This window comes from Cebus imitator, unplaced genomic scaffold, assembly GCF_001604975.1.
Source record: "Cebus imitator isolate Cc_AM_T3 unplaced genomic scaffold, Cebus_imitator-1.0 Scaffold555, whole genome shotgun sequence".
Classification (NCBI taxonomy): domain Eukaryota; kingdom Metazoa; phylum Chordata; class Mammalia; order Primates; family Cebidae; genus Cebus; species Cebus imitator.
Window position 1 is genome coordinate 811,630 of NW_016107870.1, and position 15,878 is coordinate 827,507.

The window sequence follows — 15,878 nt, forward strand, 5'->3', positions numbered from 1 at the left end:
AGCAGAGGCTCAGTGACTTTGCCGGGACCACGGGGAAGGACACGGGGAGTGTAGCAGAGGCCCGGTGACCTTGCCGGGACCACGGGGAATGACACAGGGAGTGCAGAGAGGCCCGGTGGCCTTGCCGGGACCACGGGGAATGACACGGGGAGTGCAGAGAGGCCCGGTGGCCTTGCCGGGACCACGGGGAATGACACGGGGAGTGCAGAGAGGCTCGGTGGCCTTGCCGGGACCACAGGGAATGAGCCAGTTTCCAACAACTGGCTGCCGAGCCAGGGCTTCTGGGCTTTTCCTTGGGCTGAAGATGCTATTAGGAGTTTATTTATTTATTTATTTTAATATTTTTAATTTTTAAATAGAGATGGGTTTCTCCATGTTGGTCAGGCTGTATTTATTTATTTACTTATTTATTTATTGAAATAAATAAGAGCATCACACTGTTGCCCAGGCTGGAGTACAGTGGCTTGACGTTGGCTCGCCATAACCTCTGCTTCCTGGGTTCAAGCGATTCTCCTGCCTCAGCCTACCAAGTAACTGGGATTACAGGCATGCACCACCACGCCTGGCTAATTTTTGTATTTTTAGTAGAGACAGGGTTTCGCTGTGTTGGCCAGTCTTGAACCTCTGACCTCAGGTAATTCACCCGCCTCAGCCTCCCACAGTGCTGGGATGACAGGCATGAGCCACCACACCTGGCCCCTGTTAGGACTTTACAAATAGAGACAGACTTGATTTAATAGGATCAGTCAGATGAATTTCCAGGGTGTGGGGCTGACATGCATCAGGATTGTAGGAGACGGCAGAGAAGTCAGAGGAGGGCCGGCCTCTCTTCACAGGCCGTGGGTGATGGCAGGTGGTTCATGGTGCAGAAAGTACAGGCTTGTGGATGTGGTACCCAGGCTGGAGGAGAGAGGCCAGGGCTGCAGGTGCATCCTGCCGGGAGGAGGCTGGGAAGCCCCTGGAGGAAGCCAGAGGGAGCAGAGCCGGGACCTCCAGGGGTCCGGGGAGACTGTGCAGTGGTGAGGGGACACCAGAGCACTGCTTCCTCTTCCCTGTTTGAGTTTCAGAGGTCCCTTGTGTAGGGCGAGGGCAGAGCCACATCTATAGGACACATAAGCCCTGGGTGGGCTTCCACAAGCTGCTTCCAGAGGACAGAGACATAGCACCCCGTCCAGATTATAACCTGACCCAGGACTCTCTCTCTACCTTGGGTGGGGTTTGGGACGGCAGAATCTGTTCTCTGGACTCTGCGTCCCCATCAAAATGGAACAGGGTGACCCGCAGCCCCGGTCAGGTAAGACTAGCCCATTCTTCTGCACAGCTCTGGCTAAAGCCTCCACCCTCAAGCAGGTGATATTCCCTGCCCAGATGTCCCACACAACTCAGACTCCAGGGTCCCTTCTGGATTAGCACAGTCTGATGAGAGAAGAAAACATCTGAAATGAAAATAGAACGCCTATAATCCCAGCACTTTGGGAGGTTGACCACAGGAGTCTGAGACCAAACTGGGCAACATGGTGAGACCCAGTCTTTACAACAAACACAAAAATTGGCCAGTCTTGGTGGCTCACACCTGTAATCCCAGCACTTTGCGAGGCCAAGGCAGGCGGATCAGGAGGTCAGAAGTTCGAGACCAGCCTGACCAACATGGTGAAACCCCATCTCTATTAAAAATACAAAAATTAGCTGGGTGTGGTGGTGTGCGCTTGTAATCCCAGCTACTCAGGAGGTTGAGGCAGGAGAGTTGCCTGAACACGGAGGCGGAGGTTGCAGTGAGCTGAGATCGTGCCACTGCACTCCAGCCTGGGTGACAGAGGAAGACTTGATCTTGAGGAAAAAAAAAAGAAAAAAATAGCCCAGGGCCTCTGGAAGTGGAAGGGGTGGGGTGGAGGGAGGAGAGCTGGAGGCATCATGGCTGCCCAACCTCGGGCCCGTTCCCCAGGGCCTGAGCCAGTGTTTCAATGCCAGCCGGCCAGCTCTAGCAGGGTGAGCCCCACATCCACAACCCCACCTGTGTGGCCTGTGTGGCCCTGAGTCCTGAGGGCTCTGGAGCTGTCCGGGTTGGAACTGGAGTTACCAGCTGCCGTGGGGTGGGGCGAGTCTCCCACTGCTCTGAGTACTAGGCTGCATGAGGAGAACCCACCTCGTGGAGGAAGCCCCAGAAGCACAGCCTTTCTTGTGGGGATTGTTACCCTAAGGGGGTCGGCAACTGCAAAGTGAGGGCTGAGGGGCAGGCGTGGTGGGGACTGAGGGCCCCTCCCTGGCTGTGGCTGCACTTGCATGTCTTGTTGGGATTTGGGCTCGAGGTGACTGATCCCTGGCTGCTTGGGAGCCCTAGGGGCTAAAGGACCCCAGAAGAAGGCTGAGCTGGAGAAAAGGAGCTAGGCAGATAAGTGGGTGGTGAGCAAGACTTGGGAGGGTTCTTCATCTGGGCCCCCTGCCCCTGAGGGTCCATCCCAGTACAGGATCAGGTAGCATCAAAGGGAAAACCTAGGCTGAGGGACTGGAGGGGGACTGGAGCCTTGGCCAAGGCCTGGGGGGTGCCCTGTCCAGGGGTGGGGCTACAGGAAGGAGTGGCCATTCCACCTGAGTTGGCCACCCCTGCCTCAAAGCTCCCAGACCCAGGATACTCAGGGCTTCCTTCTCCTGGAGCCTTGCGTGAGGCCCTCCTGCCACAGGCTGAGCGGGCTCTGGCCCCTCCTCCCTTGGGGGGTCCTGGTGCCGGGGTGGTTTTGAAAACCAGAGACTGGAGGCCTTATCAGTCCACAGGTTTTCCTGAGGAAGGAAGGGTGGGTGTGGGCCTCCGGGATGGGCGCCTCCTCTGGGTGTGCCCGGCCTGGTGGAGGGCACACATGCGCTGCCCGTCCCAATTGGGGGACCCCAGTCCAAGCCCTGCCCCACCAGAGACAAGCAGACTGCAAAGGCTGGAGGGACCTGGTAGGGTGTGGGTTCAGGGTTCAGGCCCGGGGTGGGGTGTGAACTCCCTGAAATCACAGCAAATGCCAGCATCCTCTGGGGTAGCATTCCTGGCTCCCCCAGCAGCGGCCCAGAGGAATTTGCAGGCAGTTCACCAGCAGTTCCACCGCTAGGGCTGTGCCCAGTGGGAGTCCATACTCGGGTTCACCAAAAAACAAGCAAGAATGTTCCAAGCTACCCTATTCATAATGGCCCCAACCAGGAAAAATGCAAATGTCCATCAATGCTGGGTGTGGCCTGTCATCCAGGGGACAGTGACTGCAGCCAGCAGGAGCCACCTTCAATACCCTGTGCTGGCGTCAGAGGCGAGAATCTCGGGCAGAGCTGGTGCCCAGCAGGGATCAGGTTCAGGAACAGGCAGGGCCAGTGCAGGTGGATGGAGTCCAGGAATGAAGGCCTCCGGGGCATTGTGCCTGAGGGCCTCCTGGGTGTGGCAGTGTCCTGTTTTCTTGATCCAGATGTTGGCGACAAGAGGCATTCAGTTTATGGAAATTCAGGAAGCCGCATACATGGGATGGATATTCTCTTCTGCATGTATGTGACACTTCAATACAAAGTTACACACACGCCTGTCATCCAAGCACTTCGGGAGGCCCAGGTGGGTGGGTCACCTGAGGTCGGGAGTTCAAGACCAGCCTGACCAACATGGAGAAACCCCGTCTCTACTAAAAATACAAAAATTAGCCTAGCGTGGTGGCACGTGCCTGTAATCCCAGCTACTTGGAAGGCTGAGGCAGAAGAACTGCTTGAACCTGGGAGGCAGAGGTTGCAGTGAGCCGAGATTGCACCATTGCACTCCAGCCTGGGTAATGAGTGAAACTCCATCTCAAAAAAAAAAGTCACACGTGAGCCAGGCGAGGTGGCTCATACCTATAATCCCAGCACTTGGGGAGGCCGAAGTGGGCGGATCACAAGGTCAGGAGTTCAAGATCAGCCTGACCAATATGGTGAAACCCCGTCTCTACTAAAAATACAAAAATTAGCCAGGGGTGCTGGCGGGCGCCTATAGTCCCGGCTATTCGGGAGGCTGAGGCAGGAGAATCAGTTGAACCCAGGAGGAGGAGGTTATAGTGAGCCAAGATCGTGCCACTGCACTCCAGCCTGAGCAACAAAACGAGACTCCATTTCTTTTTTTTTTTTTGAGACAGAGTTTCCCTCTTGTTACCCAGGCTGGAGTGCAATGGTGCGATCTCGGCTCACCGCAACCTCCGCCTCCTGGGTTCAGGCAATTCTCCTGCCTCAGCCTCTTGAGTAGCTGGGACTACAGGCACGCGCCACCATGCCCAGCTAATTTTTTTTTGCATTTTTAGTAGAGACGGGGTTTCACCGTGTTGACCAGGATGGTCTCGATCTCTTGACCTCGTGATCCACCCGCCTCGGCCTCCCAAAGTGCTGCGATTATAGGCGCGAGCCACTGAGCCAGGCCTGAGACTCCATTTCAAAAAAATAAATTACACACACAAGCAGAAACCGTCCCTGACCCCTCCAGAGCGAGGAATGTTCCCTGAGTCCTGCCTTCCTCCGGTCCTGTCCCGCCTGGGCCCAGCCCCTGAGGCGACCTTGCTCCCTCCAGGGAAGTTGAAGCCAGCCTGGGCCAAGAGCCAGGGAGAGAAGGCCAGGTCATTCCCCCTACCCTTCATGGAGGGAGCCAGAGGAGGGGGCAGGAGAGAGCCGCCCCTGAGGGTGGTGTGGGTGGGGCTGAGCTCAGAGCAGGGCAGCCAGGCTGACGCCCCAGGGTCTGCTCCACCTTTCTTGGAAGAGCCTGGAGGAGCCTTGTGGGGTGGGGGTGTCCCACAGCCATGCAGGTGGGCGCTGCGGATGTGGGGCTCACCCAGCTAGAGCCAGCCGTGGAGCTCTGGCTAGGGACCCAGGGAAACCTCCCTCGGCTGGTCGACCAGGATGCCTCCTGCTCTCCTCCCTCCATCCCACCCCTTCCACTTCCAGAGGCCCCGGGGCTATTTTTAACTTGGCAGAGCAGCCCTGGAGCTGAAGGTGGACTGAGCCTGCAGGGCCTGGGGAGGAGGGAGGAGCTGCAGCTGCCTTCAGCTTCCACCCCTCGCTGGGCTCCAGCTTTCTGGCCGGCTGGCGGTGGGGGTGTGCTGGTCATCCTTGACCTTAGAGGAGAAACAGCATTCCACCCTGTAAATCTAGTCACACAGAGGCCACACCGATACTCCAAGATTCAGACACAAGCCTGGGACACAAATTCAAAAAGCCACACCTCAGGGTGCACGTAGACACACTCTGCCACACAGACACTGACACAGAGACACACACACTCTGCCCAGGGACAGCTCAGGAGTGTGTTAGGTGCATGGAGCCTCAGGACACAGGGGCAGATGTGTGGACTGACTGACGCTGTTGGCAGACCTCACCAGATGCCTGGAGGCTCAAATGCCCTGGAGGCCAGCCCCACACAGGCACAGACGCCCAGAGACACCAGCTGTGGGGCTTGTGGGGAGGACCCTCCGGTCACACCCAGAGGCTGAGGTGGGGGAAGCTGGGGGTGGAGCTGCCCACTCGCCTGCTCTGGGCCTTCCCCAGTGCCAACCCAAGGTCCCTGAGGCCCACTGAGCTCCAGGGTCTCCACACCCTTCCCAGGGAAGAGCGGGCTTGCGGCCTCCCCGTCCCCCATGCTTGCCCCCCACAATCTCAGGCAGGAAGCCCTGAGAGAGGACAGGGGCAGGGGAGGCCGCGGAGAGCTGACCTCAGAATGTGCTCGGCCGGCCCCTTCCTCTCCCGCCCCCACTTCCCCTCTCCTCCCCCAGGCTTTGTTCCCTGGAGCAACTGCCCCCTGACCCCACTGAGGAATTGGATTCAGTCCTGGAAAAACCCCAGGTGCTGGGCGGGGGCTGCTGTGTCCCTGCGGATCCAGCAGGAGGAGGGAGCTGGGGCCTGGGAGAATTGGGGCTCGGGTCCCAGGGTGAAGGCCAGGGCTGGCTTCCAGTTCCAGCCCCTGCCCTTCACACCCACCTCCACCCCAGGAGGCCCAGGGGAGCTCCAGGAGGAGCTGGAGGGCAGGGGAGGGGATAGGACATCCTCTCCGCAGGACACAGGACGCCCAGTCCGGAGGTTCCCGGCCCTGGGCAAGGCCACAGGGGAAAAGGTCACTGGGGCCTGGGGCTCAGCAGTTCCACCCTCAGCCAGCAGTGTCCATGGCCTGTCCAGGTCACCCCCGTGGGGGCTGGAGGCGGCAGCAGATGAGGCCCCGCCATGGCTGGTGTGGAACGGTCTCCCCACCAGGCTGATCCATTCTGAGGGCCCCAGGTGCATGGAAGGGACCAGCAGGCCTGGGTTTGTCCTCAGCATTCACCCTCGGGGCCTCTCCTCCAGGCAAATCTTGGGGTCACCACCTGCAGGAGAGGCCTCAGGCTGGCCCTGGCCCAAGACAGGAATCCCAGGGACAGTGGGTTGGGGTGATGGCCATGGGGACCCCAGTTCCTGGGGCCTAAGCAGTGGCAGGGCCTGGCCCCCGCTCACTGCCCTGGGAGATGAGGGACCTGGAGGGGCCTCAGGGCACCAAGAGGAGAAGGAACTCAGGCGCTCACCTCACCCGTTTAGCCAGGACCCATCAGACCCTGCCAGTCTGGGAGGCCTGGAGGGCTCCACCCCTGTTCCCACATCAGTCTCCTGGCTTCAGCCTCACGCCCAACACGTGAGCTGCTGGTCATCTGTGAACACGTCTGCCTGTCCATCCCAACCACATGAGCAGGAAACGATGCTGTCATCTAAAAGCAAACTTTAAAATGAATGACTTCGGCCGGGTTCAGAGGCTCACGCCTGTAATCCCAATGCTTTGGGAGGCCAAGGTGGTGCATCACGAGGTCAGGAGTTTGAGACCAGGCTGGCCAACAAGGCGAAACCGCCATCTCTACTAAAAATACAAAAAGCAACAACAAAATTAGCCGCGTGTGGTGGCGGGCACCTGTAATCCCAGCTACTCCAGAGGCTGAGGCATGAGAATCACTAGAATCCGGGAGGCAGAGGTTGCTGTGAGCTGAGATTGCGCCACTGCACTCCAGTCTAGGGGATAGAGCAAAAAAAAGAATGACCTGAACACAGAGCTTCAGTCTCAATTTGCCTCAGTTTCCCTAGGACTTAAAATTCCCAGAGGGGATCTTAAGTGCAGTCACCGCATAGCCCAGGATTCCTGCTGCCTGGTGTCCATACAAGAGGAATGGTGCCCGAAGTGAGGCGCACTCCAGGTGATACCTGTCCGGGGCGCCCTCTCCTTCCTCCACTTCCTGTAACCTTGTGTTTTTTGTGGTTCCACTCAAAATCTTTACGTTTTTAAAACTTGAGTTTTATCGAAGTATAATTTACGTACAATGGTATTCCCCAATTTTAAGCATCCTAGTCAAAGAGCTTGGACGTTGGGACTTGGCTAGGATTTCACATACACGAAGCCCTAAGCATGTGGCTTTTGTGTGTGGCTTCTCTCACTTAGCATCCTGCTTTTGGGATTCACCCCGGAACCTTGGCCTTGTCTTCCACTGTACAGATGAGGCACGGTTCGCTTATCCACTCACGGGCTGATGGTTACTTGGCGTTCCCAATTTCAGGAGCGCTGCTGCTACAAACATGCAGACAAGCCTTCATGTGGACGTGTTTCATCTGTTTTGAGTAAATCCTGCAAGTGGGATGTGAAGTCATTCTGCATTTCCTTTTCTGATTCTCTTTTTTTTTTTTGAGATGGCGTCTCACTTTGTTGCCTGGGGCTGAAGTGCAGTGGCGAGATCTCAGCTCACTGCAACCTCCGCCTCCCAGGTTCAAGTGATTCTCCTGCCTCAGCCTCCCAAGTAGGTGGGACTACAGGCGCCCCCCCACCACACCTGGATAATTTTTTGTATTTTTAGTAAAGACGGGGTTTCACCATGTTGGCCAGGCTGGTCTCAAACTCCTGATCTCGTGATCCACCCGCCTTGGCCTCCCAAAGGGCTGGGATTACAGGCGTGACCACTGTGCCCGGCCTCTGGGTCTCTATGTTTTGGTCACCCCCTGACCCCATGGCTGCACCTGAAAAGCAAAGACCCCTCCCCCAGGGTTCTTCTGAACAGACAGGACCCACTGAGTGAAGGAGCGAACGGCGGCGGGGCCAGGACGGTGGGTCCTGGTGATGCTGAAGGAGGCGTGACAGTGGGCTGGAGGCACCACCCAAGACGCTGATGCGGCTGCGGGGAGGTGGCGGCGCCAGCGCCGTCAGCAGTGATGTGGCTGGTGGTGGTTGCTTGGGATGGGGAAGACCTCAGGCAGGCTGGGGATGCCTCCTTCCTCCTCCCTCTTCCTCCTTCCTCCTCCTTCCTCCTCCCTCTTCCTCCTTCCTCCTCCTTCCTCCTTCCTTCCTCCTTCCTCCTTCCTCCTCCTTCCCTCCCTGAACCCTAAACTCGCCTGGGAGATGTCCTATGGCTCCTCCGCCTCCCCTCACTGCAGATACCCACGCTCACTCACACCTTGGAGCCGGCTGTCACCAAACCCTCCGAAATGCCTACTTCCAGTTCCCTGTGTGGCACAACTGCCCCTTCCCCACTGTCACGCTGCTGCCCACCTCACCCCAACCGCTCCACTCGGCTCCGGGGACAACCCCCCTTTCTCTGAAACAGCAGCCTTCCCCCTTCTCTGCTTCCTTCTTATCCAGCTCAGACTTTGTGGTCCACCCTTAGTCACTCTCCCGAAAATGTGGGAAGTCTTCAAATGTCCCTCCTTTCGTGGCGCCCTTCTGAGAACGCCCTTTCGTGGCGCCCTTCTGAGAACGCCAGCCTTGCCAGCACCTAAACCACTGCCCATTGTTGGGAAAATCAAGCCAGGAAGATGGGGGCCACCCAAAACCCACGTCTGGACATTTTGCTGCACCCTGCTCCTGGGGCGCGTCCACACCTGGCAAACGGAGACATCTATCCACTCACCCCTCCCACCCCCTCAACCCCCCACCCCTGCTGTACACCGTGGCCTTTCCCAAGCACTCAGGACAGAGTCTCTGGATGGTCCTGTGTGTTCAGCCATTCCCTGCACTTAGCACCCGTTACCTCTCCAAAATGCACAGAAGCCGGGAAATGTTCTAGCCGAGACATTTTCAGGGGCTCCTTAGAAGTGGCTTCCTTTCCAACTCCTTGCCCCAGTTTGCAAAGCCCTAGCTATCTTCCCATTCCCCTTCCCTAGCCTCATTCCACCCTGCCCCTAAGGTCCCAGCCATTTGGCCTCAAGCCTCAGGCCTCAGTCCATTCTTAGGCCTTCGGCCCTAGGGCCTCTCCCAGGGTCAGCCCCAAGTCCATAGCCTAACCCACAGGGCTAGTTGGACCCGTCTCTCTGTTCTCAGCTCCTGATGCACCTCCCCTCCAGGATGGCAGCTGCTGGTGTCTGCTCCCTGCAAAACCCTTCTTGGCCGAGCTCAGCAGCTCACGCACTTTGGGAGGCCGAGGTGGGTGGCTCATCTGAGGTCAGGAGTTCGAGAACTGGCCTGGCCAACCATGGCCATCACAGTGAAACCCCGTCTCTACTAAATACAAAAATTAGGCCAGGCGTGGTGGCTCACACTTGTAATTCCAGCACTTTGGGAGGCCAAGGTGGGTGGATTACTTGAGGTCAGTAGTTCAAGACCAGCCTGGGCCACCATGACCAGCATGGTGAAACCCTGTCTCTACCAAAAATACAAAAATTAGGCCAGGCAGGGTGGCTTATGCCTGTAATCCCAACACTTTGGGAGGCTGAGGCTGGCGAATCACCTGAGGTCAGGAGTTCAAGACCAGACTGGGCAACATGGCAAAACCCTGTCTCTACCAAAAAATATATAAATTAGCTAGGTATGATGGCTCAAGCCTGTAATCCCAGCTACTCGGGAGGCTGCGGCAGAAGAATTGCTTGAACCTGGGAGGCAGAGGTTGCAGTGAGCAGAGATCATGCCACTGCACTCCAGTCTGGGAAACAGAACAAGACTCTGTTTCTAAATAATAAATAAAATTTAAAAATAAAATGGCCAGCCTCAGTGGCTCACACCTGTAATCCCAGCACTTTGGAAGGTTGAGGCGGGCAGATCATCTAGGTCAGGAGTTTGAGACCAGCCTGGCCAACATAGAGAAACCCCAGCTCTTCTAAAAATACAAAAATTAGCCGGGCATTGTGGTGGGTGCCTGTAGTCCCAGCTACTCGTGAGGCTGAGGCAGGAGAATCGCTTGAATCCGGGACGTGGAGGTTGCAGTGAGCCAAGATCACACCACTGCACTCCAGCCTGGGCCGCAGAGCGAGACTCCGTCTCAAAAAAATAAATAAATAAAAAATAAAAATAAAATAAATAAAACCCTTCTTTGGGTTAAATCCCTACTTGTGCACAGCAAACACCCTGAGGGCAAGGATGCGACTGGCCACTGCTTCACCCAGCGGCCCTCAGTACATGTCTGCTGAATCAGCGATTCTCGTTAGGGTGCCAAAGGAGGAAGGTGGGGAGGTCAGGTCAGCACCAGATGCAGAGAAGGACTGAGAAGGGAGAACCACCTTCATCCTGCCCTCCTTTATCCACCCAGGCCCAGAAGGACACCAGCTGGCCGACAGGGACGCCCACCTGGACCGTGAGGGACTCCTGCCACCCTCACCTTCCTGGCCCCTGCCCCCACTCAGGTTGCAGGCACTGCCTGGGACTTTCCAGGGGGCTGAGCAGCTGACCAGGAGCCTTTGCTGGGGTGGCCAGGGCACCCGGGCACTTCCTGCACCTCCTCCCTCCTTGCAGCCCCAGCTCCCGGGCTGCTCCTTCCTCCCCCGCCCCAGGGGCTTTCCGCAAAGCCTGAGACCTGCTATTTTTAGCTGAGGGAAGAGGGACCAGTTCCTGGCCCCATTGCCGCCCTGAAGGAGCCTGGGCTAAACTGGGGCTGGGGTTGTTGGGCCTAGAGGTTGGGGGAGAGGCTGCCGTCCCCAGTTCAGGCACACCTGGAGTGCAGAGGGGAGGCTGCAGGCCTGGGCTCCCAGCCTGGTTGGTCAGCTGAGCGCTCACCCTGGGGAGGTTGGGCTCAGGGCCTGGGTGGGCTGCCGCCCACTTCCTGTGGCCGCACCCCAGCACTTCAAAAGCTGCTGGCCGCCCTGTGGTCAACCCAGGCTCCCACGCAGCTGGAGGGGCTGGGAGAGCACACGAACCCGGCAGCTGCCCCCTCCTCTCAGGGCAGCTTCAAAGCAGCAGTGGGGTGGGCAGCCCCCCTCCCGCCACACCCCCCACACCACCCCTGCCACCCCATGGTTAGCTTGAATCCCAGGGCTTGTGCGGGAGACAGGAGTGGTAACTGGGACCCTGGCTGAGCCCCTGCTCTGCCACTCGGCTCCCCATCCCATGGCCTTCCTGGGGGGACTTGAGCAAAGACCCAGGTGCTTTCCTGGCCCCCAGATCCTGTCCTGAGGCAGGGGCCACCTTTAGGGATGCCTGTGGGTTTAGGCGGCCTGGCCATGGAGTCAGTCCCGGTTAGAGAGGCCACAGGAACCATGGTGGGGGCACCCCTTCAGGACCCCTCAGGGCAGCCTCTTTCTTCCTCCTTCCCTCCCTTTCTCCCTCCCCATCTCCAACTGGACGCGGGGCAGGAGGGGAGGGACCATAAGGAAGAAGGGGCTCCCTGTCCAGGCCTCTGGGCTGTGGTGGGGCTTGACCAGGCGCCAGCTCCCAGGGGATGGCCAGGGCGGAGGTGTTGGGGGCAGGGACCTAGGAGCAGCTGCCCCAGAGGACAGAGAGTGCTGGGGGGCAGGGGGCAGCTTTCAGGGTCCCCTGGGGTCAGCTCTGGGACAGTTGCCATTTTTAATCTACACAAGTGATTTAGAAGGAGTCGCCAGGGCTGCAACCTAGATCCGCTTGGAGCGAGCTCGGGAAGTGCGGAAGACACAGCCCAAGTCCCACCCTCCTCCCAGCTGTGACCACAGGGCAGTGGGGACCCGGAGGAAGCTTCCTCCTCTCCTGCCAGCCAGAGCCTGGCTCACGGTGACCCTGAATGTCCGAAGTCTGTCTGCGGCCTTGCTGGGCCCCTCCTGCTCCGGGCTGGCTCTCCCCTCCCTGCACCCCCTCCCCTCCTCCTCCACTCTGGGCCATCCACGGACTGAGGCCCAGCCGGGCTGCAGGGCCAGGGGGTCCCTAAGATCTAGGGCCTGGAAGGATGCCCATCCCTGGGCTCGCAGCACAGATGCCAGGCCCTAGCGGACCCCTGCTTTCAGCCCACCTGCTTGGCAGGTGGGAGCCATGCACCCCAGGAAGGAAGGCCTGGGGGTGGGCAAGCTGCCGGGGTCCCCACCAGGACCTTGACTTGGCTGCCAGCGACAGCCACCCCTGCTGACGAAAGCTGGGCATGCCTCCCAGGGTCTCCGGGCACAGGGAGGGAGGGAGGAAGGGAGGGAAGGACAGCTTGGTCCCCAGTCCCTCTGACCACTCCGAAGGCCTGTGCCTGCTTGCGGCCCCATCCCCACCACCCACCACCCGAGCTGCAGGTGCGGTAGAGGCAGGGAGGGGAGAACGCATAGGGGTCCTTGGACCACCGCCCTGAGGGATTTTCAATGGTTCCATGATTTGGGAACCAGGAAAGAGGGGCAAGCTCTGTGGCCTCCCGTGGACTAGGTGCCTCCCGTGGACTGGGCGCCCCTTGTGGAGTTGGAGTTCCCAGGAGAGACTCCTATGGGGAAGCCCGTCCTGAACCCTCTGGGCTGGGCCCCTGGCCTGCCGGGGTCACAGGCTGGCGAGGCCAGGTGCAGCGGCCAGGAAGCACCGAACCAGCTCTTAGGCCAAGAGCCAAGGGACCCCCAACCCTTTCATTCATCAGCCATCAGGGCCCAGTGGCAGTGCTACCTCCCCTCCTCACCGCCCTCCCAGGGCTGACAGGCCAAGATCCACACCGTGGTCTCCTTCCTGCCACAGTGTGCCCTCCAGGTGAGGGTCTCCGTAGGGCAGCGAGGGAAAAGCTGGAGCGGATCACCTCACGGGGCGGAATGGCTGCTGGTTGCCGCCTGGTCAAGGGCCAGGATCGGTATTTGCTGAATACGCAGCACAGAGGGACCAATGAAAATACGGATGAAAGCGTGGCGCCGCCGGTGTGGCGTAAGAGCCTGCAGAGAAGCTCCCTCAAAGACTCACAGGCGACACAACCACAACTGTGGAACGCAACTGGGGCAAAGCTCTTGGCTTAGGAACACCCCCTTGGATTGAGCTCAGCGCTGCTGGAGATCTAGCCTGTAAGAGAAGCACCTAGAAGCTAGGGTTCTTGGACAACGGTGCACGTTGCAGCGTGTCTGCGGCAGGGAGAGACCTGGAGCCCGTGTGTCCGGCAGCAGAAGTGGACACAGTGGTGCTGGGCAGGAACTCCCGGGGGGAGGCGGGGCATTCGCAGGCCTGGGGGGAGGCGGGGCATTCGCAGGCCTGTGCCCGAGTCTGCAGCGAGCTCAGCACGCACCTCGGAGAAGAGCAGGCCTGCGGCAGAGCGATGTGCACACCAGGTCTGTTTCTGCACGAGCAAGTGACAGACGACCCTAGATAAGACTCTATGCACATATATGTTTGTCGCAGATAGAGAGGGTGTGAAGGACAGACCAGCAACTCTGGATATCCAGGAGGGAACGTAGAAAGAACAGTTAATTGTCTTACATCCCTGTGTCACTGGATGCGACGAGAATCTTACATTCTGAGTAACAACAATAAGCACTCACCTTCTATCAGAAACTGGCTACTGCAGTGAGGGAAAGGACCCTGCTCTAGAGTTTTCAAAGCCGGGGTGAGCCCGGGCCCTTCACACTGTGTGTATGGGGCCCAGGGGACAATCTACCATTCCTACATGGAGTCTGCAGACATGGTGCAGACTGCCCCGGAAGAAGTCAGCCCACATCACGCAGGCCAGCAGGACTTTTTTTAAGCGCAGCATTGCCCTCAGAGCTCACCGCAGCCCTGCACCCCCGGCCTCAAGAAATCCTCCCTCTTCAGCCACCGAAGTGGCTGGAACTGTAGGCTTGACCCACCATGCCTGGCACCTGCAGGTCTCCTGACCCCCAAGCCAGACTTTACCTTGATGTGGGGAGCCGTCCCCCCTCCCTCCCTGACAGTGTAGGTGACGTCAAGGATTCTGGAGGGACCCTGGCTCATTCCCACAGCTGGGAGCACAGCTGGGAGAAGCCGATGCCAGCGTGGGGGTCCAGAGGCTCCAGGGTGGTGCTTGTAGGCAGGGAGGATGGTGAGCCTTCCACACATACAGCACAGTCACCCAGGGGTGTGTGCTGGGAAGGGTGTTGGGGGGTACCCTGGGGAGGGCTGCTCACTGGTGTCCTCCATCCTAGGCGGGAGAGAGGCTGGAGCACAGGCCCTGGGGGAGCCAGGACCGAGAAGGCAGTGTGCACCACTCCCCACCAACCCCACCGTCCTTGAGGGCGCTGAGTAATTAATTCTCTGCGACTCCAGATGTTCAGCAGCTGTCTTGGCCATTTCTGCTCCTTTCCTGACCCTGCATCCTCCAGGAAGCATCCCCTCCTGTCCTTGGGCTCCAAGCCACCCCCACCTTCCCTGCACCCCATTTCCTGAGCAGAGGCGTTTGTGCAGACTCAGCTCCTCCACCCACCAGGGTAGCTTCAGTTTTCCCAAGGCCTGGGCACTCCTCCCTGAGTCCGGCACTGCTGTGGTGGGCTGACTCCCTGATGGATGCCCTCTGCCTGGGGCTCTGATCCTGGCTCCTGCCCCTCCGGCCTCTGGGACTGGTTTTCTCTCTCTCCTCTCCTTTCTTCTCCAAGGTTGGCTCTGCAGTCTCCCGCGGCATAAATCAAGGGCCTCCAGAGAGGCCTAGAACTGGCCAGGGAGAGAGCCCTGCCCCAGTGCGGGAGGGTGGGAACCAAGGGGTGAAGGGCTCAGAGACAGGCAGGCCCTGCGGGGGTGGGGTGCACGCTCAGATGTCTGCCCGGAGGGCACTGGGGTGCCAAGGGGAGGGGTTGCCTCCACAAACTGATCAGCAGGGACACAGCCCCCCCCACCTTGTGGACACTTCCCTGAGCTGATGGGGGTGGGGGAGCAAGAGGTCATGGCTGCTGCAGCTGGTCCAGTCTGGGGGATCTTCTGGAGAGGGGACAGCTCCCTTCCTGTCACATGCTTTCCTGTCTCAACAGAGCTGGGGGTTCTGGGGCACTTGGGCTCCCGTGGTCTGGTGGGGTCAGGGACTGGGCCAGACACAGGATAAGGCATGGAACCCCCGGGGGCCAGTGGTTCCAGCCCACTGACCTCTGCCCCTCAGAATCCGGTCCCAGGCTCTCCCCTCCTCCTCTCTAGAACTTCCTGCTGTGTGTGTGTGTGTGTGTGTGTGTGTGTGTGGTTGTTGTGGAGGAAGCTAAGGGCAGGTGGGCCTGGCTAAAGAAAAGCCTCCATTTCCAAAGAAGTCCCAAAGCAGATCAAGCTGGGAGGCTCCCCAGGAGGATGAGGCTTCTCTAAGCAGAATCTGTTCAGGGGAATCAAAACAAGCTTAGTGCATCCAACATCCTGTGTGGACAGCCCTCCAGGACCCCGGCCGCCGCCAGGATCTGAATGGGGAGGCAGGGACCCCCGTCAGGGCCTCAGCTCTGTTGCAGTCCTGTGGTCTCACGCAAAATGGGCTGGGAGCCTTTGGGCCCACAACCCCCACCCACCTAGGGCAGGCAGCCGCTGAGTTTATGAAAAAGGCTCCTAGGGGCCGGGCACAGTGGCTCACGCCTGTAATCCCAGCACTTTGGGAGGCCGAGGCAGGTGGATCACGAGGTCAAGAGATCGAGACCATCCTTGGTGAAACCCCGTCTATACTAAAACTACAAAAAATTAGCTGGGCATGGTGGCGCGTGCCTGTAATCCCAGTGACTCAAGAGGCTGAGGCAGGAGAATTGCCTGAACCCAGGAGGCGGAGGTTGCGGTGAGCCGAGATCGCACCATTGCACTCCAGCCTGGGTAACAA